The 27,384-nt window shown below is 37.4% G+C and overlaps 1 long non-coding RNA gene and 1 pseudogene across 1 annotated transcript in view; both read right to left on the bottom strand.

Annotated features, from left to right (window-relative positions):
* Positions 1–27,384, bottom strand: part of LOC140627173 (uncharacterized) — a 150,197-nt gene that overhangs the window by 92,624 nt on the left and 30,189 nt on the right. The gene's annotated exons all lie outside the window — the stretch shown is intronic.
* Positions 11,452–12,208, bottom strand: LOC140628076 (eukaryotic translation initiation factor 4E type 2 pseudogene; annotated as a pseudogene).

The following is a 27,384-nucleotide window of genomic DNA, read 5'->3' as shown; positions in this document are numbered from 1 at the left end:
ATGAGTCATCTCTTACACAGATGACTCAATGCGTAACTTCCTGGCATTTTGTTGATTGTTGAGGTTAATAAAGCACGTCAATGATCACCAGAAATAACATAAGTAGAAGAAATGCATTTTGAGGACTTACTGCTAGATTGTTGAAAATTATTGTACTTCCTATGAACAAAATTCTATGCTGTCTATGCAGTCTCTATCCTGGCCCACAATAAGTACACACTTATAATTTAATGAATCCACTTGCCCCCACTAATAACATACTTGAATAACCTAAGATAAAATGGGTTTCATGCACTTAAGTGATTACAGCTACTAATCTTCCAAGAACGAGAAATTTTGAGTGCATTCTGTTATGCTTCACTGCTAAACCCAGCATGGAAGTGAAATTCCCCAAATGAATAATCAGGGAAGTATGCATTTGGTTATGGCTTTGTTGATGCATCCTTGAGTCTCCATCCAACCATTCCATCCCATCCGCCTTTAGAAGTTCATAGGCAATAAGAGATATATGGACCCCTGAAACATAATCTTTACTATACATTGCCTTACATAATACTCAACTGAAAGTCTATGTTCCTATTGTTATACTTTCTACATATCCTTGCCTAGTCTTCTGTTCCTAAACTGGGTTCCTATGCTGGGTAAGGCATGAGAAATCTAAATGAAGATGAGAGCTACAGTTTAGTCCAATTCATGTATCATGTCATGAGTAGGTAATTTCTGAAGCAATCAAAAGCTTTAAAATAAACTATGGTGCTCGTGGCTCATTAAGGGCATTTATTTATGCCCTCATTTGTTATGAAAACTTTTAGAGGTTGTCACAAAGATATTAAACACAAGAAAAGATGAATTACAAGTAAATTTTTTAGGAAGTTGAAACAACATTAGGGACATCACCTGCCATCAGGGAGGAGATATAGTCCTGTCATTTGCTCTGGATAAGTCAAAATATTTTTCTAGTTACTAGTGTATGGAGGAAAAATGAAGAGTGGCACAGTCATGCTCCATAGGTCAAAAACCAACCAATTGTTTGTGTTATCCACTATTCCTGCTGCTAACATCTGAAAGCCATTTCTCCCAAATATTTCATTTAAAAAAAAAGAGATTGGAATGGATCGAGGAAACCTTTGATAATATTACTACCCACACATTACAATGAATCCCTTAGAATATTTCTATGTCATCTGATGTTGTTGATAGATGACATTGCAACACGAAAACTCATTGAATGCAGTCTTTGCATGGTTGTGGGGAGATATGATAGATTTCAGGTACAGGGCTTTGGGATTATTCAGTTTAATCACAGAGTAGATTTTAGAGCCCCTAAAGGAATAGACAGATTGCAAGACTTTCCTCTAATCATATACTAGTATTCTTTATTCAGTAGAGATTTTAGGTCTTGGGAGCAGTTAGTAAGATACTGTTCTGCCTGTTTTTCCTAAGAGGCCATTTGCAAAATGATGGAGAGATCCAGCTTTTCAGTCTTGGATTTTTATCGTAGCAACATCACTTCCTAGCTCTGTCACCTTGAGCAAATTGCTAAGCCTCTGTACACCCCAGTTTTTCTCATCTTTAAAAATGGAAATGATGCCTATTTCAGAGGATTCCTGTCTTTGTCAGAGTTCTCTCAGAAGCCACTGTTGGGAAGTAATCTCAAGAACCAGGTAGGGCAGTGGAGAAGTGAGACAGACTATGGAAGGGATCCAATAAAGCAATACCTGCATTATCAGCTAAGTTACTACCATGGTTGATGAGGCTACAGGCTGCTCAAGAACTGTGGAACCACTGCAGAACACACACCTTAGAGGGCATGGGAAGTATGGTATTTATCTACCAATTCCTGCCCTGCCTTGGTTGAGGTTAATTTAGTGGTACCTCCAGGCTAACCCCAGTGGACTGAGCAAGCTCTGGCATCCAAAGAAGGACTCTAGGAAAAAGAGTTGTGGCTACTGCTGATTGGAAGGTGGACCAGATAAATTCCATATGGGAAACCTACAATGTCCTGGGATAAAAATGAAGTGCTCTGTAAAGTACAAGTCATAAGTCAACCTTAAATAGTAAGTATTGTATACCATGTAAATCCATTTAGTTGCAAGTTAAACAATAAGCCACAACTATCAGTTGAGTTAAAGACTGGGTTCACATCTTCATGTGGAAATTGAGAAGCATAACAAGGATTTTTGCCTGAGTTGAAGGCAACCCACCCAACTTGGGATGTTCCTGTGAATGGGGCCAACATTCTCCTTAAGAAATAATTGTGAGTTTGCTTTAGTAAACAGGCCAGTGTGTGACCAAGGCCTCCAATTTCTGCTCCAATTAGCACAGCCATGAAGATTTTTAGCTTGGGATTTTTTTTTCTTAGTTGAGCAGCAATCAAGATAATATAAAATGAGTGATTTTTAATGTGTACATTTGGCTGGTACCTAGTACATTCACAGTGTTGTGCAGTCAGCATCTCTCTATCTCCAAAACCATATTTCTGCAAAAGAAAACCTTGTACACATGAAGCAATCACTCCCCAAGGCCCATTCTTCCAGCCTCCGGCAAGCACAAATATGCTTTCTATATTGTGGATTTACCCATACTGGATACTTCATATAAATGAAATCATACAATATATCTGACCTTTTATGTGTGGCTCCTTTCACTTACTGTTTTCAAAGTTTGTTTACATTGTAGCAAGTCTTAGTCCATTCCTTTTATGGCTGTAGAGTAACCACATGCTTTGTTGATCCATTAAGGGCATTTGGGCTGTTTCTACCTTTTGACTATTGTAAACTGTGCTATAATGAACATTTGTGTCAAGTATTTGAGTATCCTTTTTCAATTCTTTTGTATTTAAACCTAGAAGGGAGATTGCTGGGTCATATGGTTTTTCTGTGTTTATCTTTATGTAAGAGGAACAGCTGAAAGATTCTCCCAAGTGACCGCTCCATTTTACACTTCCACCATCTATTTAACAAGAGATCCAGTCTTTCCACATCCTCACCAATACTTATGTTTTTCCTTTTTAATTATGTGAAGTGGTTTCTCATTGTGGTATCTCACTGCCCCAATGACAGTTGATACCAATCGTCCTTTCATGTACTTGTTGGCCATTGTGTGTCTTATCAGATACAGGATTTGCAAGTAATTTCTTCCATTCTGTATTTGGCCTTTTTTACTCTCTTGATAATATTCTGTGATACACAATTTTAAATTTTGTTGAAGTCCAATTTACCTATTATTTTCTTTTACTGTTCATGCTTTTGATATTATATCTAAGACTCTATTACCAAATCTGTAGTCAGGTTTTCATCTAAGAGTTATACTTTTAGCTCCAATAGGTAGGTTATTTGGTCCATTTTGAGTTATTTTTTGTATATGCTAAGAGCTAGGGTTCCAAACTCATTCTCTTGCATGAAAATAACCTTTTATCCCAGCACCATTTATTGCAAAAACTATCCATTTCCCAGAGAATGGCAAATTTTCATGCTCTCTTTTTCCCACATGACATGTGCATCATTCTCCTATATGTACTCATCATCTCCTTCTGCCTTCATTGCTTTTCCCCACATTTTCTATCTGCCAAACTTTAGTCATGGTACCAGCACAAATGCCATCTCTCTCCAGATCTTTTCTGCATCTGCTAAGCCTGGAATGATTACTTCCCATACTAGAATTGTGTGGCTGCTTGTTCACACCTTTATTGCAGTATTTCCCCCACTTACTCTAGTTACTGTTGTCTTTCCCCCTGCATTGTGACATCTTTGCAGGCAGGGTTGGTGTATTAGGCACTTATATGCAAAGAGAACACAGCAGTTCTTCAATGTTTGTCTGTTGGAAAACTAGACAATGAATAAAATATTGTAAATATCTAGACCTTTAATTAACAAAATAGAAATAAAGTGGAAAAGAGTCCTTGAATTTTAAATAGCAATATTTCTGGGACACATGAAAAAAGTGCAAATAGCCAAGATGTCAGGAGGAAAAAAGATGTTAGGAAACAAACAACCTGCGTATTTGATAACAATTTTGCCAATCCAAAAATTTTGTCTTCTTGGAAAAATAGTAGTATAGTGTGTCATGTCTGTCTATTTGTGTATAGAGGGGAACAGAAGGGCAAGATGCAGGATCTGAAATGCTGTGAGCTCATACACACCCAATGTCCCTCTTGGTAATATATTATGAATCTTGAATCTCCCAGTAACAGATTCTGTGAATTCTGTAGCATCGTAAGGTACATTCACATGGTGCATTGAATGATAGACAGAACATGGTCTTATCATGAAATAATAGCAAGACATTTTCAGATATTTAAATGAGAAATTATTAATTTAGTACCTTTTCTAATGAGTACCTTTGGCATATACATTTTTACCGTTCGAGTCAATCATGTTTCCCTGTAGCCCTTCAACAAATGCAGGCCAAATTATGAGATTTTGTTACCAAGGAAAATGAGTACAAGAATATAAATAGAAAAAACAAGAGAGAAAGAGAAAGTTATTACAGAGAGGGAGATTTCCTCACAAAGAAAAGGGAGGAGGATCCTTTGCATTCAAGAGAGGGAGACAGAGAAAGAGAGAGGAGACACCAGAGGTTGGTGTCTGATCCTTATATTGAATTTCAGAGGGGAAGGGGGATGAGCAAATTAGTAAAACAAGATAATTGTTCCCAAACAAACCAACCTCAAAGACAATCTTGTGCCGCACTGAGTTTGGGAATCTGAGTGAGAAGCACCTCACAGTGAGCATTGTGTAAACACATCACAGCCAAATCAGAGTATAAAATTAGAAGCATGAAGAGTAGAAGTTCAGGCAGAAGGAATTAGAACCACAGGGTCCCCTATGGCAGCTGTGTGAGATTGATCCACGATTTCCTAACTACCACATATTGAGGTCATATAAAATAGCAGATGGTATAGGTTGTAGATATTGCAAGGGGAACAACAAAGTGGGTCAAAGAGCCCATCTGGTTGAATACTACTGGGCCAGGTTATCTCTGTTCTGTGATTCCAATGGAGTTATAGTCAACTTCATGGGAATCTTCATGCTGAAGTAAAGCCTTACCAATACTTATAGCTCATCTATGACAAGAGAACAAGCCATGCCTTTCATCAGACTTGATTTAAATAAAGAAGACTACCAAGGACCAAGAGGATAGCAACAAAATTCACCTATTGATCTAAAGACACCTTTCCCATCCCTGGAAAACACTCCAGCTGTCTACTGTTCATTCCCACCCACACCATTCTCTGAAGGAAAAGAGGGAAGAAACTCTGAGGGTTGAATTATTTATCTAAGAAAGAGCGAGTTTACTTAAAAAAAAAAAAAAAAAACTATTAGAACTAGAAAGAGACCGGTATACCTTTGATTGACAAGTTTATAGTTTTTTCTAGATACGTATTAGAAGATTTCAACCACTTGTAGCAAATAGTTGGAAGACATAAATTATTTCATGATGTCTTCTTAATGTTAAAATATTGATCCAACTGTATTTTATAACACTTTCATATCTAAGGCTTTATTATTTGATCTCTGTTAAAAGTTTCACAAGAACATCTAAAACATTTAATATAGTAAGTCATTTTTGTTTACTATCAGCTTATGTGTAAATGGGCTAAGCACACATTTATAGAGTAATATATAAAAATGAAAGGTCTACCATCAAAAGGATAAGGAAGGAGTTGGCATGCTAGTGCCCATAGGTTGAATCTGGCCCACTGCTTGTTTTTTATGAATAGAATCTTATTGGAATGCAGTTGCGATCATTTACTTAAATATTGTCTATGACTTATTTTGCACTACAACGATGAAGTTGAGGAGTTGCAGCAGAGACCATATGGGCTGCAAAGCTCAGAATATTTGCTATCTGCCCCTTTACAGATAAAGTTTGTTGAGCCCCGGCATGAGGAGTCAGTCATTGCAGATATTTGGCATATTTTTACTTTTTTGCAATTGCAACAATCTGTCTCTGAAGCCTCTATCTGTTAAGGGACTTAAATTACAAATATGTTAAGATATTTTTAGAAGAGCACCGAGTATCTCCATAATTATGTAAAGGCTTAGGTTTAATTAGCTAACGAATGATTGTTTACTTTTTGGCTATTTTATAAAATAAATCCTGGATGACAGAAATCAGGTAACTTGAAACCATTGCAATAAGACAAGCTATAGAAAGAAGAAAATCATGTTTTCTTGTTTCCCCAAGTGTCCTAAAATAATGAAGTTCTTCTGTGCTTCTCTCCTAAGATGCATTCTGCTATTATTGAATACAGTAAGCAGTAGAACACTAATATCTACTAATACCCTAGATATTGCTTAAATTATCCACTTGGGTACATAGAGGAAAATTAAAAAGTAACCCAGTGAGCTTGTACATTTTTAAAATACAAGTAATATATTTAGTCCATCTTAATTGCAGAGTTATTCTAAAGGAGAGGCAGTAAAATCTTTAAAGTTCCAATTCCAATGTTTCTAAAAGATTAAAAAAAAAAAAAAGTAAAGGGAGAAAGAGCAAATCTAGTTTGCACACTGAGCAGAGCTCCAGATATCAAAACTTACTGAAAATCAACAGAGCTTTCCATAGACACAGGCTGCAAGGATCTTAGAATCATGCTGGATTATTAAAACATTCTGATTTTATATCTTTCTTCATTTTTTCCAATTCTGACCTTTAGGTAAAGGGAGTCAAACAATCAGAACCAAATAAATAAGGCCAAGTCTTTCAAAATTAAAAATAGAGAACCCGAAAACCAGAAAAGAAAATATCAGAATATAATGTTTGAGACCAAAGGGAGCCACTAATTCCCACATTTGCTGTTTACTACTGTTCTTTTAATTCTCTTATGCAACAGCAAGGCAATCTCATTTAGAACCTCTGGTAGCATAATAGGAGTTCATGATATTTGCACTTGTGAGGTCTTAACCAAATTAATTTCAAGGTTCAAAATCTGCACAAAAAAAAAAAACTCTAGCCTGAAGATTTTTGCAATGCAGGGCTCTTGAGATGAAAGTAAACTACAAACAAGTAAAGCAGATAATCCACAGCCATTTCCCACAGTTCAGGAAAGAGACATGATCGGAAGTAGTTAAAGTTTATGCTATTGCACTGCCATTAGATGATTTTCTGTTCTTTAGTGACTCAGTTGTGTGTGTCAGTCCAGATACATTTAAGCAGTGAAATGAAGAGAAGAAATAAAATCTTGAGTTTTTTTTTATAATGGTTAAAAATTATTTCAAACTCTTAGACCTAGAAAAATAAGCCCTAAAGTTTTATTTTAAAAAACTCCTTGAGATGCCTGCACTTACAAGATATATTCACAAGTTCATTCAATTAACACTGCAAGAACTATTTTTTTTTTTTGTTCAAAAAGGATGCCAACTGTATGAATTTAATAAATGAAGAAGACCCAAATGATTCAAGTATGAAAAGGGCAGGAAAAATTGCAAAGGTTAGAGCAATATATTGAAAAGGTTGAAAGAGTCTGGAGCCAGCAGCTGAAAGGATGAGTTATTGATTCAAGTCCAGCTTCAGATGAATCCTTGGAGATTTGTTACAACGTGGAAGAAGATGCTCAGAATGAAATCAAGCACCAGTACTCAAGTGGCCCACAAAAGATTGGAGTTAATTATTTACTTGTTTCATTTCTCTTTTGTTTGGGAAAGAATTCCACTTTCAACTTTCAGACTAGGATTTTTGAAGGTTATTAAGATTCAGAACTGATTATCACCATGCTGATCTATTTATATAAAAGAAACAAATCTCTATATTTTCCCTTCTGTACAAGGATTACTGGGGTTCTGTTTTTGTTTTTTTAATTTTTGGACAATCAAGAATATTTCCAAAATATTTGGTTCAGGCCATATGTAAGCCAGAGATCTGTTACTCTCAGAACAATTCTTCTAAAAATAAATTATTTATTTTTGGAAAAGAATACACTTCAGTCACCCACAAGCCCTGAACTGATTTCAGGACTCCTGTGTTACATTTGATTCCGCTGCCTCTAGGATGGCAACTTTTAGAGCTCTTTGGTGTTCTCCAAGATACAAGTATATTTCTCCACTGAATTTCTTCCTAATCAAGACTTAAAGGTGAAAATGAATAACAGTAACATTAAAATGCGATCCAAAATTTTCATTGGCATTATCAGTGTTACAATCGCTTGGCGAACTATAGATACTTGTAAAAATTATCATGAAGACAAGTTGAAGTCCCATATCCTGGTTTAGTTGTCAACTCAAACTCTTACTAGCTACCTCATATCGATTTCTCTGTCTCAGTTTCCTAACCCACAAAATGGGATTGAAAGCAACACTTCCACGATAGGATTGTGGTGAGAACACATGGAGATGATGCTCAGGCTGGCATGCGGCACATTTAGCGATGCTCAGGAAATGATTAACCATTGCTGTTTTTCAAAATATATTACTCAGGAGTACCGTGCAGATGCAATGGGAGTGAAAAATAACACAGTATGTGCAAAAATCACACGTTCTACATTTTTATAATTACGTTCGTGAAAAGAGTAGTAAAACCCAAGCCAGAAAATTAATATAAATGCCAGTAAGTTGACATTTATATTATAATACCTATGTTTGGCATCTGGGTATAGGTTCTACTTGATTCAAGCAATCTTTTCATTCAAATATTTATTGGTTTTGAAATTTAATTAAGTTGACTTGTTCTAAGACTATACTATCATATCTTAGCACAGTGGAAGTTGACTGAAGTTTGATGAACAACCTTCGTAAGTGCCCAAGGATGATAGTGAAAAAAATACCCCAGGGATCCCTGGTGGCGCAGCGGTTTGGCGCCTGCCTTTGGCCCAGGGGCGATCCTGGAGACCCGGGATCGAATCCCACATCGGGTTCCCGGTGCATGGAGCCTGCTTCTCCCTCTGCCTGTGTCTCTGCCTTTCTTTCTCTCTGTGTGTGACTATCATAAAAAAAAAAAAAAAAAAAAAAAAATACCCCAGTGGTGAAGTGAAGAGATAGGATCAGTTGTGCAAATATGGAAAGAAGCAAAAGAGAAGCAACAATCAGTACTTTTGTTTCAGTCAGCATCTTTGTGTACTGGGTATAGGTAAGGTTGATGTTCATGAGCTGGATGTCTTGCCCTGTATATATCCTTCATTCTCAGCATATGCCTACTTGATGAATACTGATAAAGCAGCCCCTGGTAAACAGTGTTTAGTGGTGTTCACAGCACACTAAGCACATAGAACCACTGGATGTATATAGGGGAAACAGGATGAATGTTTTAAGATGATTTACAACCTCTCCTGCTAATAATGTGCCTTTTATTTTAAAGTTCATAATGTATTGTCCGTCCCATGATACCTATCAAAGTATTAGGCGCCAAATGTGGATTTGATGGAGTCATAAGAAATGAAGGAATTCAAAAAAAAAAAGAAGAAGAAAAAAAATGAAATGAAGGAATTCTAAGCATAGATGCAATGAAGTTTTTCCTTATCCTTCTATCACATACCATGCAGGGTGCTAATATGATCAGCTGGAATAATTTGACACTCATTTCAATATTTCAATATTGATTTCACCAATATTGATTTCCACCAATATTTCAATATTGATTTCAATAATTTGAAACTTACTAGGTTAAGTTTCCACTTTAGGAATTGTGAAAGGAGCCAGCAACTCCATCACAACATAAGGAGAGCTAGAATATCTCTTTTAATCAAACTGCAGTGGGATTAATACAATATTAAATATCAACATTTACAGAATGAGTGATATATATTTGAAAAGTCAATTATTTTCACTAATGTATTTTTCCAGATAACTTTTCAAAAAATAAAATTACAAGTTATCAGTATAATTTGATCTTTATAGCACTTGATACCAAAGAAACTTTGATAATTATCATGAAATACAAAGAAAACTAGATTTTACATTAATAGCAGGGTCACCTTCCTTGTTATATGAATAGTTGATCTACAGCAAATATTTTCATTACACACAGGTTCCCCCTCTGACACCTCAAAGCTATAGTATACTTTACTTGGGTGTAAATGAACTTCACTGTCAGCTTTAGCAAAAAAAAAAAAAAAAAATTTTAAACATAAATAAGAAAAATTGCATTCTATATATTCTTGTAATTTAGTAAATATGAAAATAATTCTTGGTGTGTGTGTGTATTTCTCTTTTATCTCTGACTCTATCTCTCTTAGTCTCTCTATGTTGTAAATATAGAGACCCATCTACTTCATTGGAAAGAAGATAAATCACTACATAAACTCATATTTTATTCTAGTTCCACCACTTACCAACCATCTGGTTTAAGTATTTTGGCCTCCTGGCCTCAATTTCCTCTTCTATAGCTATATGAATGGTCTATGTTGACAATTAACTAAAGTAGCATATATATAACCAATCCGTAATTCAATCTAAAATCCCTCATTTTTGCCAAAAGTTCATTGAAATTCACTGAAAATATGTCTTCCACGGTTCCAAAGGAAAACAAATATCATTGGCAAGAATTTAAATGCAGCAACCTACTAGATTAGAGAAATGCGATATATTTAAGATGTTGAATTTAGGCAGCATCTGAACCTTTAAAAACATTTCAATAAAAACAAGTATCTGTTCATGTCTTCTGCCCATTTCTTACTAGATTGTTGGTTTTTGGGGTGTTGATTTTGATCAGATATTTCCCCAAAGAAGACCTACACATGGCCAACAGGTACATGAAAAAATGCTCCACATCACTTGTCATCAGGGAAATACAAATCAAAACCACAATGAGATACCACTTTACACCAGTGAGAACAGCTGACATTAAAAAGACAGGAAACAACAAATGTTGGAGAGGATGTAGAGAAAGGGGGACCATATGATAATTGGAATATTAGCCATCAGAAGAGGTGAATACCTACCATGATATTGATATGGATAGAACTGGAGGGTATCATACTGAGTGAAATAAGCCAGAGAAAGACAATTATCACATAATTTCACTCATACGTGGAGTATAAGAAATAGTGAAGGGACCATAAGGGAAGGAGGGGAAACTTGAGTGGGGAAAAATTAGAGAGGAAGACAAACTATGAGAGATTCCCGACTCTGGAAAGCAAACAAAGGGTTGCAGAAGCGGAGGTGGGTGGGGGGATGGGGTAACTGGTGATGGGCATTCAGGAGGGCATATGATGTGATGAACCCTGACTGAGTGTTATACTATATGTTGGTAAATTGAATTTAAATTTAAAAAAATAAGGAAAAAAAACCTCAACAACAAAACTTTTTTTTTTTTTTTTTTTTTTTTTTTAGTTTAGCACTATTTATTAAGTGATCTCAGCTGTTGTAGCTGCTGTGTGTCAGCCTGTTCTTAAAACATAAAATGCTCTTCTAACTCCTCTTGTCCAGGACAGAAGGATCTTACAGGTAGCACACCAACAGAACAAACGACTCTGATGATGCCAGCTTCAATGATGGTCCCATCCAGAGAAGGAGAAGGTCATGGCATATCCAACCATGGCTTCCAGAGGTTTTGAAAAAGGAGCCTTTGGGGGCCCAGCCTGGCTGGCATTTTGATGCTGTTGGTGTGGGGTTTGTACTCCATAATGGTGTTGGGAAGGAGGTTAAGCACTTGCCGAAGCATATCCTGGATGTGGGCTATGGTTGCTTGGTCACTGGCAGTCTTATTCCATATTGAAATAATGTCCTCCTGAAACCAGACCACAGCCCCACAGATCTCCTCCCCAACCATGAACTGTTCCCCTAACATGGCCAGGATAAGATTCTCCCAGCAACGGGATGCCAAGCCCTTCCGCAGTTGAATAATCCACTTGCCACCATTTTTATTTGCATCATCCTCCCACATGGGCTTAATTCCTTTGAAGAGATGGAAGTCACTGTGGCCTGTCAGGTCCCGGGGATGTACCATGTGGCTATAAAACCTCCAGAACTGCTCCACAGAGGCAAAGGTGCCGATCTGTTTGATATTCTGTTCATAGCTCTGTGAGCTGGTGGGATGGCCGGGATTCTTCTGGAGTTCCAGAAAGTATAGTTGTTCTGCATGGGATGCTCTGCTGGGACAACACCCTTCCTCTTACTGCTGCCCTGACTTTTGTCTCATTCTGTTTTTTCCTTCTCACCATCTTTCTGTGTGCTATTTTCTTCATTCTGATCATGGTCCCCACTGTCATCATCTTTCAATGCATCGAACTTGTTGTTCATCCTCTCACCACCGCCGTCGCCACTGCCTCACAGAGTGACTTAATAACAAAACATTCTTGATCACACTCTGGTCTCCTGAACTCTTGCTTTCTCTCTACAGTAATTTTTTTTAATTGTCTAAACTTGTCTCCTCTCACCTTTTTTCCAAATCTCTTTTGTAGTAATGTACTTTTTCAAACGATATATAGACTGGAACAAAAATCAAAATAATAAAAACAATAAAACTTCCAAATATGTGGGGAAATAGTGAAATAAAATTGGCAAAATATTGATATTGTTGAAGCTGCATAACAAGTCCCTGCAAGCTTATTATACTATTCTTTTTATTTTTATATATGTTTGAAAATTTTCCATAACAAAATGTTCAAGGAGAAAAAGTGTCAAGAGGTGATGTCAATTAGATGGTAGAGTAGTAAGTCCTAGACCCTCCTTCGTGCCATAAACACACCAGTTCCACAGCAATTCATGGGAATATTTCCTTTCCGAGAAATTCAGAAGCTATTTGAAATGCTCCTGCATCCCAGGTGAATGTAAAACCAGAATCTCAAAAGCAGGTAGGAAGATTCTGGACAGCCACTTGCTAGAGTCCCTTCTCCAGGTGCAGCACCAATCAGGGAGAGACTCCCTATCTCCCAGCTCCACCCAGGGGAAGAAAGTGGTTGGCTTACAAGTCCAACACCCCAATCTTTGCCAGAAGACTCCACACAGGACTGGCTTCTGTCTTGCCACTCTTGGAGCTCTCATGGATCCAGCTGTTTAGCCAACTGAGGTGGCTGGGGCTGGTAGATGCCATAGATTATCCCTTCTGCTCAGTAAAGAGTGAGTGGATTAAAAAAATCCCAATCAGCTTCCTCTAGGAGAGAAAGAGTTGTTGCGGGTGTCTTGTGACCCAGTATCTTCAGGGCTGTGCAAAGAACTGGCATCAGATTTGCATCTTAGATATGGCATCTGAACTGGCATCTACAAAGCTGTTAGGCATGGCCTAGTCTAGCCATGTGGGAAGAACACAGGTGTTAGGCATGGCCTAGTCTAGCCATGTGGGAAGAACACAGGTGGGATTTTAGGGACAACATAAATGGGTGTTTTAGACAGGTAGATGCCATAGGATCCCAACCTATGGATGAGCACAAGTGAACAGATGAAACCACAGCTCCTGCTTCTTCCTTGGGAAGGAAAGAGCTCAGAGAAACCCTTAGAATCTTAGATTCTTAGAAACCCTTAGAATCTGTCAGAGCTGATTGGTGGAGATCTTCTGTACAGGCCAGACCATAATTGCTGACAGAGATGCCTGCTTGGTCTAAGGTACAGACACCAACACAGAAAGTCAAGGAAATTGAAGAGTCAGGTAAAGATGTTACAAATCAAGGAACAGAATCTGCAGAAACCAACCCTAATGAAACAGAGTTACATGATTAACCTGACAGGAATCTTGGCATTTTCCCAAAGAAGACATAGAGATGGCCAACGGACACCTGTGAGGTGTTCAACATCACTTACCATCAGGAAAAGGCAAATCCAAATCACAGTGAGAGATCACCTCACACCAGTTCTAGTCCAAGAAGGCAAGATAAGAGTATTCTAAAATCACCTTCTGACATGAACATACAGAATCTAGTCACAGAGCAATTCCCTCTGAAAGAAATCCAGAAACTACCTGAAGCAACAATTACACATCTGACAAATGAGGAAATACCCACCCACATCGAAATGGGTAGGAAAAACCGAGACGCTCACCAATAAACCTCACTGCCAGCACATGCCATATAATTGAAAGTGAACTCCCAACTCCAAGCTTCTCCCTGAGGAGTTTGGATCCCACATCTAGTGCCCCAAGTTTTAAAAAAAACCATCTGAGGAACAGGACCCCAAAACACCTAGCTCTGAATGTCAGCTGGTCTTGCATCTGGGAGACCCATAATATTACAGCAAACAAATTAACAGTTCTTAAAGGGCTCTCTGTGGCTGTAGCCCCAAAGCTCAGAGGTAGCAGGCAAAAAACACCCATTCCCCAGTGCTTTCCTGAACAGAATTTATTTGCATCCCTTAAAAAGTGCTGCCTGACTGGCAGGCTTCTCATATAGCAGACACTGAGAGGCTGGGTGTGATACTCCCCAGACACCAGGGAAGCCTGTGAACACCTTCCCTGCCCTCTTCATCTAGCCCATTCCAAGTCACCAGTATCTCCACAGAATGAGCTTATACACACACCTGATGCCTTAGCTTTTTTTTTTTTTTTTAAGTTTTTATTTGTTTATTCATGAGAGAGAGAGGCAGAGACACAAGCAGAGGGAGAAGCAGGCCCCCTGCGGGGAGCCGGATGTGGAACTGGATCCTGGCACTCTGAGGTCTCAACCTGAGCCAAATGATGCCCCAGCTTTGTGGATATATACCCAGAAGCAGGATTGTTGAATCATTATGCTCAACGAAATAGGTCAATGACAGACAAATACTGAGGGATTCCATTTATATGAGGTATCTAAAATAATCAAATTTGTAGAACCTGAGAGGGGAATGGTGTCTGCTCAGGGCTGAGAGGAGGGGGAAATAGGAAGTTGCTGTTCAAAGTATATAAAGTTTCAGTTACATGAGTAAATTCTAGAACTCTGTGTACAACGTTGTAACTATACTTAGCAATAATGTATGTGCACTTAAAATTTTGCCAAAGGGGGACCCCTGGGTGGCTCAGTACATTGAGCGACTGACTTGACTGACTTTTGGTTTCGACTCAGTACAAGATATCATGGGTTTTGAGGTAGAGCCCGGCATCCCACTTGGTGCCCAGCAGGGAGTATGCCTGAAGATTCTCTCCCTCTGCCCTTCTCCCTACTCATGTGGGGGACACACACAGGCTCTCGCTCAATAAATAAATCTTTTTTAAAAAATTTCTAAAAGGATAGGGGCAGCTGGCTGGCTCAGTCAGAAGAGCATGCAACTCTTGAACCCGGTGTCATGAGTTCGAGCCCTACATTGGGTGTAGAGATTATTTAAAAACTTAAAAAAAAAAAAAGGAAAAGAAATGTGACTAAAGAAATAACAGCCAATTATTTAAGACATTTTTTCGTTCAGGTTTTTATTTATCCTGCAAGTACCATCTGGGGGGCTAACGTTCAGTGTGACTTATAGTCTGGAGAAGAGAGGGGGCATGGGAATGGATTTCAGGGTCAATCATGGAGGATGAGTCCTGGAAAAGACCCTAGACTTTCCACTGGAACCATGAAGTAACCTACTCTGAGATTAAGTGTATAAACCTCAAAGCTTCTCAATTCCTGATTGGATTAATGTGATTTGAACTGCTGGCTCACTTCACTTAACTGACTGCTCTAATGCATTATTTTTTTCCTGGCATAAAAACAAACTATTTCCAAGTCACAACTTATTTCTGGTATTGTGGTTGGTTGTGTATTTCAATAGCCAATCTCAGGAAATATCTCAAATTTTAACATGTTAGACTATAAACAAAAACTAAAGGAGACATATGTGTACAATCTTGTGATTACATTTAGTTTTCATAGTAAACTTGATAGAAAAATGTACAAAACTGTTAGAATTCCAATATTTAAAGTGCACTCTTGATAACTACACTGTGATATTCAGTGCTCATGGTGGTGTATTTTGTTTTGACATTTTTTATTTTGGTGAGATTATTTCATCTTTCTTGTTCAAGGCAAATTTAGCATTAACACTTATTCAACTTAATGAATTTATTTTTGCGTGTTTTAATTAATTTATTTGAGAGAGAGAGAAAGTGGAGCAGGGAAGGGGCACAGGGAGAGGGAGAGAGAGAATCTCCAGCAGATTCCCCACTGAGCCAGGAGCCTGCCGTGAGTCTCCATCCCACAACCTTGAGCCAAAATCAAGACTTGGATGCTCATCCAACTCAGACACCCAGGTGCCCCTCAACTTATTTTAAATCTATTGCCTGAACTGACACAGGAAATGTAATCAAGTCAAATTTGGTTTGTTGAATTGAATGCATGTGTACTTTCACATAAATGTTATCAAGTGACATGCATCTCTGGAGGGCTCCATTTATAATCAACATGTGTTCAGCTCCAATGGAGAAAGCTGATGGCACTCTAAAAGCATAACTGTACTAGTTTCCTGGCTCTGTCACCATTCATTTGTGCAAATTTGAACAAGTAAATTAAGATCTACAAGCCTCAGGCAGCACCTGGGTGGCTAGTCGGTTGAGCATCAGACTTATTTCAGCTTAGATCATGATCTCAGGGTTGTGGGATGGAGAGCAATCTCAAGCTCCGCACTCAGTGCCAGGTCTGATTATCTTTTTCCCCCTGCCCTTCTCCCACCTGGCACATGCTCTCTCTCTAAAATAAGTAAATAAATAAATAAACAAACAAACAAACAAAATCTTTTAAAAAATATCTGTAAGCCTCAGTTCCATCTTCTATAAAATGATAAGATGCATTCCTACCTATTATAAGTGTTGTGGGAACTTTGTGTGTGTATATGTGTAAATATCTGCCACAATAAAGATAATGGACTAGACAAGAAGTGTTAGCCAAGATTAATGTACACTGATGAAGAAAACACAAGATTTGGTCTCTGCTCACAAAGTTCAAACAATCATACAGGGAAGGTACAGTGGGCTGAAAGATGGCCCTCCAAATGATATATCCATGTCAAATTCCTGGAACCTGTGCATTTTACCTTATTTCGAAAAAGAATAATTTGTAGATGCAATTAGTTTAAGGCCTGGAGATAAGGAGATCATCCTGAATTATTCCTGTGGGCCTTTAATACTATGAGAGTCTTTATAAACACAGCAGAGGGATATTTGAGGTAGAGAAGAAAACACAGAAGTGGCAGAGGCAGGATGACCACGAGACAACCAATGGGGCGCAATGGAGACACGAGCCAAGAAATGCCTGCAGCTAACAGAAGCTTGAATTGGCAAGAAATTCTTCCACAGAGCCTCCGGAGGGGCTATGACCCAGCTGATACCTTGAATTAAGACAGCTGGCCTCTAGAATGGTAAGACAATAAATTTCAGTTGTTTTGAGCCACCCAGTTTGTGGTAATTTGTTATGGCAGCTCTAGGAAACTAATACAGGAGATGAGAGAAGGCTACATTTCTAGTGGCAATTTATCAAAGAATACCCATTATAGTAAGTTATATCCTTATTTTCTTGCTTCAAATTGCAAAATAGTTTCACCCTTTAAAATTTCACAAATTAAGTCATTTATTCATGCATTTAGATGGTAATTACTTGGTTCTGATTATATGACAGATCAGTTCTAGGGGAACAGATATGAATTATTATGATCCTGAAAGAGCTTATAAAATAGCAAAGGGCATTTTCATGGAATAAAATTAAATGCAATACACAAACCATACCTAGGCCACTTGTAGACTTTGAAGTAGCAATAAATAATTGGGAAGTTAATTTCAAACACATAAAGTTGATTATTTTACTACAGTAATTGAATTCCTCATGTGTATATACAGACATACACATACATATGTCTGTGTCTTTTCAATAATAAATTTTTCAAAAATAAATGCTAAAAGTGCACCTGTCAGCATTTTTAAAAAGATTTTATTTATTTGTTCATGAGAGAGCAGAGATAGGCAGAGACACAGGCAGAGAGAGAAGCCGGTTTCATGCAGGGAGTCCGATGTGGAACTCAATCCCAGGACTCCAGGATCACACCCTAGGCCAAAGGCAGGCACTCAACCGCTGAGCCACCCAGGCATCCACTTGTCAGCATTTCTTTCTTTTTTTTTTTTTTTTTTTTAATTTTTACTTATTTATGATAGTCAGAGAGAGAGTGAGAGAGGCAGAGACACAGGCAGATGGAGAAGCAGGCTCCATGCACCGGAAGCCCAACGTGGGATTCGATCCCAGGTCTCCAGGATCGTGCCCTGGGCCAAAGGCAGGCGCCAAACTGCTGCGCCACCCAGGGATCCCAGCATTTCTAATTTAAATTCCTTCTTGCTCTAGCACAAATGGGTGCTATGTGATTTTTGGAGAATTTAAGTGAAAATTAATTTTCATTAAGGGAATTGGGAAGTTCAATCCTCTTGGTATAAATCTCATTTGGTTCTATTTTTTATTCTCAGAAAGTGAAATGAAAAAAAGGTGAGAGCAAAAACAAAAATTAAGAATTATTTAGTTCAATATTCAATAAGGTGATTATTAGGCAGGATTCATTTTAATTTTTAACAAGGACCAGTTGCAAATAACATTAACAATAAATGAAGAATGGCCGTTTCAGGTATAAATCGGAAGTGGTAATGGATGCAATTTCAAGCAAGAAGCTATTTGGACAATTATCAAGTCACATTACAGAGGTAATAATACAACTTTCACACTAAGGTGGTGACAAGAGAGATGTTCAGAAAACATATCTTTAAAATGGCCATTACAGCTTGGTCTGTGTCCAGAAAATATGATTATTCTTGCACATAAATGAACAAATGGTCCATTTTCAAATAGAGACAACATTTAGGGCAATGAATAGCATCTGGGCAGAAAAGATGGAAGTGAAGGATTATATACACACATTTACAATTCAACATGAGCAAACATAATTTATTATAATGAAGTTTTACTTGAAAAAATAATCAAAAATGACTGCAATAGTTGCAGGAGATATTAGAAGCATGGATTCATAAGACAAATGGACATTTAAAAAACTATAGTAAAATATTCAATGCTCTGATTATAAATAAAGAAAATTCAAAATGTAAGATGTGAAATACTGAACAATGGCTAATTTCCTACCCAGTCTAGTGTACTTTATAAAAACTAGTGTGGGACTCAGCCTCCAAGGAAGTTGCCAATGATCACACAAATCAACAACCAAAAAACAAAGGATTATGCCAGGATGACAATTTATTGCCCTAGCCATTAGTTCTAATCTAATACTTTTACCACAAATCAGAGTAATTTATTCTATATCATGATCCAGTCCATATACACACACCTTTGAGAAAGTATCACTAAACAATTCCTAACCTTACTACATGTGATGTTCTCTGATATTTTTTATTCAGGCGCCCCCACCTCTTTAGCATTCTTGCCACATACATGGGAAATATCACTAACTGATCACTTCACTCTTATCAGTAGGACTGGGCATCCCTTCAAAATCCTTCATGGGATAGCCCTTCAGACAGCAAGGGTTATTAAGAGCCACCAGCACAGCAATCACTTGGAAGTCCCTGAAATTTAATTCTTTGGGAGGTCTCTAAAATAAGACATTCATTAGAATCCTAGAGAGGTATTTTCATTACAGTTAAAAGTTTAAGCTTCTAATCAGAGTGGTCTGCATGGTAGTGAAATAGGAAGCCCCAGACTATTTTTCCCCCACAGAAACAACTTAACAATAACAATTGCCTTCATGAGAAACCCAGAAACCCATTAGGAAGTTCTTATACCTCAGATGAGACATCAACAAGAGGAACAATATTGAGTCCAGTACGAAAATGTGTGGCCTTTACTCTCCATAGACCCTCTCCACAGGGCAGCACTATAACATTGGGAAAAACTTCAGTTCCCAGCTTCTGACTGGGGAGGAAAAGAAAAGAGTGAAACATATAGCCAACATTCACTCTTCTGACTTCCCCAGAGGCTGCCTAAAAGACTAGTTTGTCTTGCCTGGATCTAAATGTGACAGGAATGTGAAACAGGTTGGGGACCTCTGAGAAAGAAGAGAGACCAGATGAAACAGTGCAAAAAAAAAAAAAAAAAAAAAAAAAAAAAAAAAAAATAGAAGAAGAAGAAGAAGAAGAAGAAGAAGATCGAAGCCTCACACTTCCGGCTTTCAAAACATATGACAAAGTTAACAGGCACCAAGATGGTGTGCTACTGGCATAAAGACAGACATACAACCACTGGAACAGAATTGAGTTCAGAATAGTTTGAGATACTATTTTACTTGGGGCACCTGGGTGGCTTAGTTAAGTGTCTGCCTTCAGCTCAGGTCATAATCCCAGGATCCTGGCATCAAGCCCCACATTCAGCTCCCTGTTCAGTGGGAAGTCTCCTACTCCCTCTTACTCTGACCCCACACGTGCTCTCTCTCACTCACTCTCTCTGTATCTCTCAAATAAATTAATAAAATATTAACAACAACAAACCCATAATGAGCTATCACTCCATTCTCATTAAGATGCTCACTATCGAAAGAGACAATAACAAAAGTTGGCAAAGATGTAGAAAAATTGGGACTCTTGTGCACTAATACTGACAATGTAAAATGGTGCAGCCACTATGAAAAAAGTTGAGGCTCCTCAGAAAATTAAAACTAGAATTACCATATAAACCAATAACCCTGGGGCACCTGGGTGGCTCAGCGGTTGAGCATCTGCCTTTGGCTCAGGTCATGATCGCAGGGTCCTGGAATCAAATCCCAAATCAGGCTCCCCAGAGGAAGCCTGCTTCTCCCTCTGCCTATGTCTCTTCCTCTCTCTCTCTCTCTCTTTCATGAGTAAATAAAATCTTAAAAAAAAATAAACCAACAATCCTATTTCTGGACATATATCCAAAAGAATTTGAAAGAGGATCTCAAAGGGATAGTTGCACACCCATTTCATTCTACCATTATTCACAATGGCAAAGAGGTGGAAGCAGCCATATGTCCATCCAGAGATGGATGAATGAATAATGTGGTATATGCAGACAATGGAATTTTATGCAGCCTTGAAAAAGATGAAAATCCTGTCCTATGCTACATGAGTAAGCCACAAGGACATTATTACTGAGTGAAATAAGCCAGTCACAAAAGGATATATACCGTTATGACTCCACTCATAGAAGTACCTAAAGTAGTCAAAATCATGGAAACTAAATAGAAAGGTACATTGCCAAGGGCTAGAGGAAGAGAATATTTAATAAATGTAGAGTTTCAGTTTCATAAGATGAAAAATTCTAGAGTTGTGTTGCACAACAATGTAAATATACTTAACACTACTGAACTGTGTACTTGAAAATGGTTAAGATAGTTGTTAGGAATTTGTCAAACTAACAATTATGTGGAGCACAGGGTGCCAGATGGTGAGCTTGTGGTTCAACAACGGACTACAAGAATTGAAAGAGATCTTTATTACTCACAGGTCCTGCAGGAACTAACTGGCACACTCAAAAGGCTACACAAGGTAGTCCAGGCAGACTGCCAACAGAGATAACACTGGAAGTGAATGGGGCACAGGCCTGAAATATGGGTTCATGGGTGTAGAGCTTTGAGGTTTCCCAACTAAGCCTGAATTGGCCAACTCAAACCAAAGAATGGTGTTTTGGTAAGCCCCACGGGAATCTTATACATGGGGCACATAAGAGGAAGACACTTGATCACAAGGACTGTTGGGAAAGTCTTATTAAGAACCTCCATTTCCTCAAACTCTGCCAGCAGTTATCTAGGGCATGCACTTGCACGAGGGGCTATTGGCTATTGGCAGTTCGGCCAAAGAGAATGGACGCTGCTTGGCCAAAGAGAATGGACGCTGAGAAAGCAAAGGCATGGAGTAACTTAGCTAACTGCTCAACAATGGCAATTATAATGTTGTGTTGTTTATCACACACACACACACACACACACACACACACACACAAACCAAAACCCACTTTGAACTTTTAATTAAGTAAAATGAATCTCTACAAAGTTAAAGAAATGTCAGACAGGGGCACCTAGCTGGCTCAGTCGAAAAGCATGTGAAACTTGATCTTGGGGTTGTGAGTTCAAGCCCCACATTGGGATTACTTAAATAAAACTTTTTTAAAAAACCTTATTTAAAAAAAAACAAAAAACAAAAAACAAAAAAAAGGGATCCCTGGGTGGTGCAGCGGTTTGGCGCCTGCCTTTGGCCCAGGGCGTGATCCTGGAGACCCGGGATCGAATCCCACATCGGGCTTCCGGTGCATGGAGCCTGCTTCTCCCCCTGCCTATGTCTCTGCCTCTCTCTCTTTCTCTCTCTGTGACTATCATAAATAAATAAAAATTAAAAAAAAATAAAAATAAAAATAAAAAACCTTGCAAAGTAAATAACTCAAACATACTTGTAAGAATAATTTCTAAATTATATAGTTTCAATATAATCTTCTTCCAAGTTTAAATATGAGTATCTAAATCATCTCTCTCTCTCTCTTTTTTTTTTTTTTTTTTTTGCAGAGCCCAACACAGGGCTTGATCTCATAGCCCTGAGATATCGACCTGAGCCTAAATCAAGAGTCGGACACTTAACTGACTAAGCCACCCAGAGGCCCCTCAAAATCATATATTTAGACTGTTTTTATATGAATAACTTCTATAATAAATATCCATCTGCCAAAATATTGTTACTTCAAAACTAATTACAATATTAGTTTCTTAACAGTATTTTTAATGCTAGCAAAATAATCCTTTTTAAAAAAAATATTAAATTCAGGGCACCTGGTGGCTCAGTGATTGAGTATTTGCCTTCCACTCAGGGTGGAGCCTGCTCCTCCCACTGCCTATGTCTCTGCCTTTCTCTGTGTGTCTCACATGAATAAATAAACAAAAATCTTTTAAAAAATTAGACTCATTAAGTAAATAAACATTTTGTTATTGTTTTATGAGATGGCCAAAAATCGGTAAATTCATTCTCAGACCATCTCCCTTATGTTAACTATATCATTCCAGAAATGCCTAAGTATTTTGAGCAAACAACGTGCAAGATAAAATTTACAAACAAAAATCGTGTGTGAAAAGTTTATCTTGTCTAAGGTATCCTTCCCCAATTCTATTTTATGACAAATGGCTCTAATACAGGAAATACAAATATGAAACCTTTTGAATTTCTGTGACTAGTTTATATATAGTATGTTTGAGTATTTGGCTAGTATATGGCTCACCTATGGATCATTCCTCCACTTTTGTGGATGGACTTTTTAATTCATGTTTATTGTTATTTATGTCAACTTTTTCCCGAAACACAAGTAAAATAATGACTGCACACAGTGACACCACAAAGTGTCTTTCATTTTCACATGGAGTCTTTTTGGTTCAATGAGAGAGAACATTCCTTTATAAGCTGTCCAACATGTTCCTCTTGCTTATAACAAAGAATAGCTTAACCAGCAAAGTATTCCAACAGTCTATGTGGAAGAATTTCTGCCTATTTAAAGAAATTGCTTCCATCTCTCATAATATTTTGTGAAAAGACTGTACCATGTATATTTAATCTTGTGGAATAGGAGTACAGATTTTAAAATAAGGATATTTTTAAAATAAGGACATTGAAAAAATGCTGAAATTTAGAAAACTGAAAAAAATTAAGTTTGAGATACTATTTTAAAATATGAACAAACAGGGGCTCCTGGGTGGGTAAGTGCTTGAGCATCTGCCTTTGGCTTGGGTCATGATCCCAGGGCTCTGGGATGGAGTCCCGTATCAGCCTCCCCACAGGAAGCCTGCTTCTCCCTCTGCCTATGTCTCCACCTCTCTCAGTGTCTCTCATGAATGGATGAATAAAATCTTAAAAAAAAAAATACATAAACAAACAGATATATTGAATTTTACAAGCTACAGAAGAAATTTTAAGACCTATACATTTTCAAACAAATGTAAGGTATTTGTGACAAATATAAAATTTTTATGTTCATCACCTTCTTATAATAGGAGAAAGATTTGTGAGGTAGCAGACTCCAGACACATATTAAATTACTCAGCTGCAATTCCAGGGAACGGTTTAGGAATTTGTGTGTTAGTATACTTTTTAGAAAAAAGAAAATTCATTTTCATGCAGAGAACTTTCGAGAAAATGATGTAATTTTAGTTCTTTCATATTGGGATTATGACACACACAACTCCAACTAGTTAATGATTTTATGTTTTCCAAATACCAGAAACACTGGTTTCTGGGCTCGCAGGGCTAGATGTAGGTACTATGTGGAGTTTTATTCCTCCTTTTTCTAGAACAAGTTTTACCAATTAGAAGTAAAATTTTACTTCCCGTTGGAACAGTAGAATTAGGACATGTTTTAACTGAGCTTCATGTTGCCTCTGTTCAGATAATGAAGTCTTCCTTTTAACTTTTTTAAAAAGATTTATTTATTTTAGAGAGTGAGCGCGCGCAAGCACAGGGTGGAGGTGCAGATGGAGAACATGTCTCAAGCAGGCTCTGTGTTGAGTGCAGAGCCCAACATGGCTTGATTCCACAACCCGAGATCACGGCCTGAGCCAAAACCAAGAGTCAAAACCAAGACTCGGTTGCTCAGTTGACTGTGACACCGGGGAGCCCCTGAAGTCTTCCTTTTAAAAGTTGGCCAAGAGTATATATCATATAAATCAGGAATGATACAGAAAATGAATCATCAGTAACACAAAATAAAGGAAGTTCTAAAAACTAAAGCAAAAGTTTGGAGACAAATGAAAGAATTAACCTGCACAGGAATCTCTTCATATACTAGACATGGACGTTAATCAGATATATTTGAAATAAGTCTCTTTAGCCTTCATTTAGAGATCTGATAGAAAGATATGATATAGACTTTCATATAATAACCACATAATTTAACTTCTTAAACTACCCCTCTCTCCAATTTTTACATAGCATATGTGCAATTTAACCAATCTTCCATTCACCAAGTTCATTCTCCAGGGGAAAATATCCTTTAAGTCCTTTAAGACACTGATCATGACAATCTATAGTGTGAAATTTGGTGAATTCTTTTCGAGCTCTACTTGACTGTAGACATTCTAAGTCCTTTAGTTAACCTTAAGTATTCATGACTTTTTTAATGAATTTGCTTATGGTGATTTATATATGGGTAACCATGGTTTCATATATTATTCATTTGTTGAGTACATTCAAACATTCACACTTGACATCCCTAAGATCATATCATACACATTTTTGTCATGGAAACCCAATTTATTTTTTGCTTGTTTTTAGTTATTAATCTTCTCCATACCAAAAATAAAAATTCATACCTTAACAGAGTACTCTTATTTTTTAAAAGATTTTATTTATTTATTCATGAGAGACACAGAGAGAGAGGCAGAGACATAGGCAGAGAGAGAAGCAGACTCCCTGCAGGGACTCGATCCCAGGACCTGAGATCACAACCTGAGCCAAAGGCAGATGCTCAATCTCTGAGCCACCCAGGTGCCCCAACAGAGTACTCTTAATTCTCTTTTTTACAGAGTGTTTTTAGTTCCATACCATAAGCAATGATAAAACCTAATATATACTTCCTGTCTTTTTTCTCTCCTTCACTACACAATTTGTCAACACTAGAATACTTTCTAATTAAACTTTTGAGAAATTGTAGATTGGCATGAAGTTATAGAAACAGATCTAGATAATCTTTTACCAGTTTTTCCTCAATAGTAACATCTTGCAAAACTATAATGCATTTTTATAACCAGGCATTTACACTAATATAATATTCAATAAGCTTATTATTCAGATTTCCTTTTTGCTTGCAGGTGTGTGTGTTGCCATTTCAAAAAGAAACCCACATCCTTCCCGCCCCCAACCTCACCATCCTTGACCCCTGGCAGCTTAATCAGTTCTTTATTTCTAAAATTCTTTATTTTCAAAAATGTTAGATAAGTGTAATTATGTAGTATGTAACCTGTTGGAATTGGCTTTATATACTCAGCATAAGTCCCTTGATATTCATCCATTTTGTTGCTTGTATAAATAGCTCATTATTTTATTCCTGAGTAGTAATAAAATGGTATGGATTTATCATAATTTGTTTACCCATTCACCAGCCAAGGACACTGGATTGTTTCCACCTTTAGGCAATTACAAATAAAGCTGCTATGAACATTCATGTACAAGTATTTGTGTGTTTATACATTTCAGCTATTAAAGATAAGTGCCAAAGGGTACAATTACTAGACTCTGTGATAATTGCATTTTTAGTTTTTAAGAAATTACCAAACTTTTTCAGAAAGGTTTAATAATATTTTGCATTCCTACCAGCAATGTATGAGTGGTCTGGTTTTTTCACATCATCACCAGCATCAGGTGCTGACACAATTTATCTTTTAATTTAGTGATTTTAGTTCTTGTAGATGTAGAGTGAGATCTCATTATGGCTTTAATTTGCACGTCCCTAATGGATAACAGGTTAAATATATTTCCATGTGCTTATTTACCATTTGTAGATCTCATTCAGTGAAATATCTGTTCAAATTTTTCAGATTTTTGACTGTTTTCTAATTGTATTGTCTGCTTTTTCACTGTTAACTTTCAAGAGTTATTTATATATTCCAGATATGTGGTTTATTATTATTTTCTCCAAGTCTTTTTTTTTTTTTTAAGATTTTATTTACTTATTCATGAGAGACAGAGAGAGAGAAGGGCAGGCTCCATGCAGGGAGCTTGATGTGGGACTCGATCCCGGGACTCCAGGATCACGTCCTGGCCCGAAGCAGACACTTAACTGCTGAGCCACCCAGGTATCCCTTCTCCCAGTCTTTTTATACACTCAACAGGGTCTTTCTCAGAACAACTTTTAAAATTTTGATGAGGTGCAATTTATCAAATCATGCTTTTTGTGTCAGATCTAGAACTCTGTCTACACACAGGTCCTGAAGATTTTATTCCTTTTTTTTTTCTGTTTTGTTTTGTTTTTTATTTTATTTTTTATTTTTTTTTATTTTTTATTATTTTTTTTTGTGTTTTGTTTTTTAATCAAGAATTTTATCATTTGGGGTTTAACATTAAAGTTGGTGATCTGTTGATTTAATTTTTGTGGAAATTGTAACACCTAGGTAGAGATACTCTTCTTTTTGTTTATGAATTTCCAATTGCCCCAAGCATCATTTTTTTTAAAAAGTAGCTTTCTTCCATTAAATTGGTTTCGCGCCTTTGTCAAAAATCATTTGAGCACATTTGTACAATCATTTATTAATGTTTATATTTGTCTTATAATCCAATCCGTGACAAGATCTATAGTAAACTCATCATGGAACTTTAAGTCCCCAGATGTTAGAGCATCTTGGTAAACACCTTGGGCTTTCCAAAGATGCACTGTAAGTAAAGTATAAAACTATGTGCACACAGGTTCATAGAGAGCAGCCTACCAGAGTGCCTACTGGAACAAGAGCTAGTATGTTTCCCATGAAGACAAGGGAATGAGTTCCCTATTAGATATTATTCAATCAGGGGCACCTGGGTGGCTCAGTGGTTGAGCATCTGCCTTTGGCTCAGGTGGTGATCCCAGGGTCCTGGGATCAAGTTCCACATCAGGCTCCCCCTCTCGCAAGCCTG

The sequence above is a fragment of the Canis lupus genome, chromosome X (genome assembly GCF_048164855.1).
Source record: "Canis lupus baileyi chromosome X, mCanLup2.hap1, whole genome shotgun sequence".
Lineage (NCBI taxonomy): Eukaryota > Metazoa > Chordata > Mammalia > Carnivora > Canidae > Canis > Canis lupus.
This window is presented reverse-complemented; position numbering and strand designations above follow the sequence as displayed.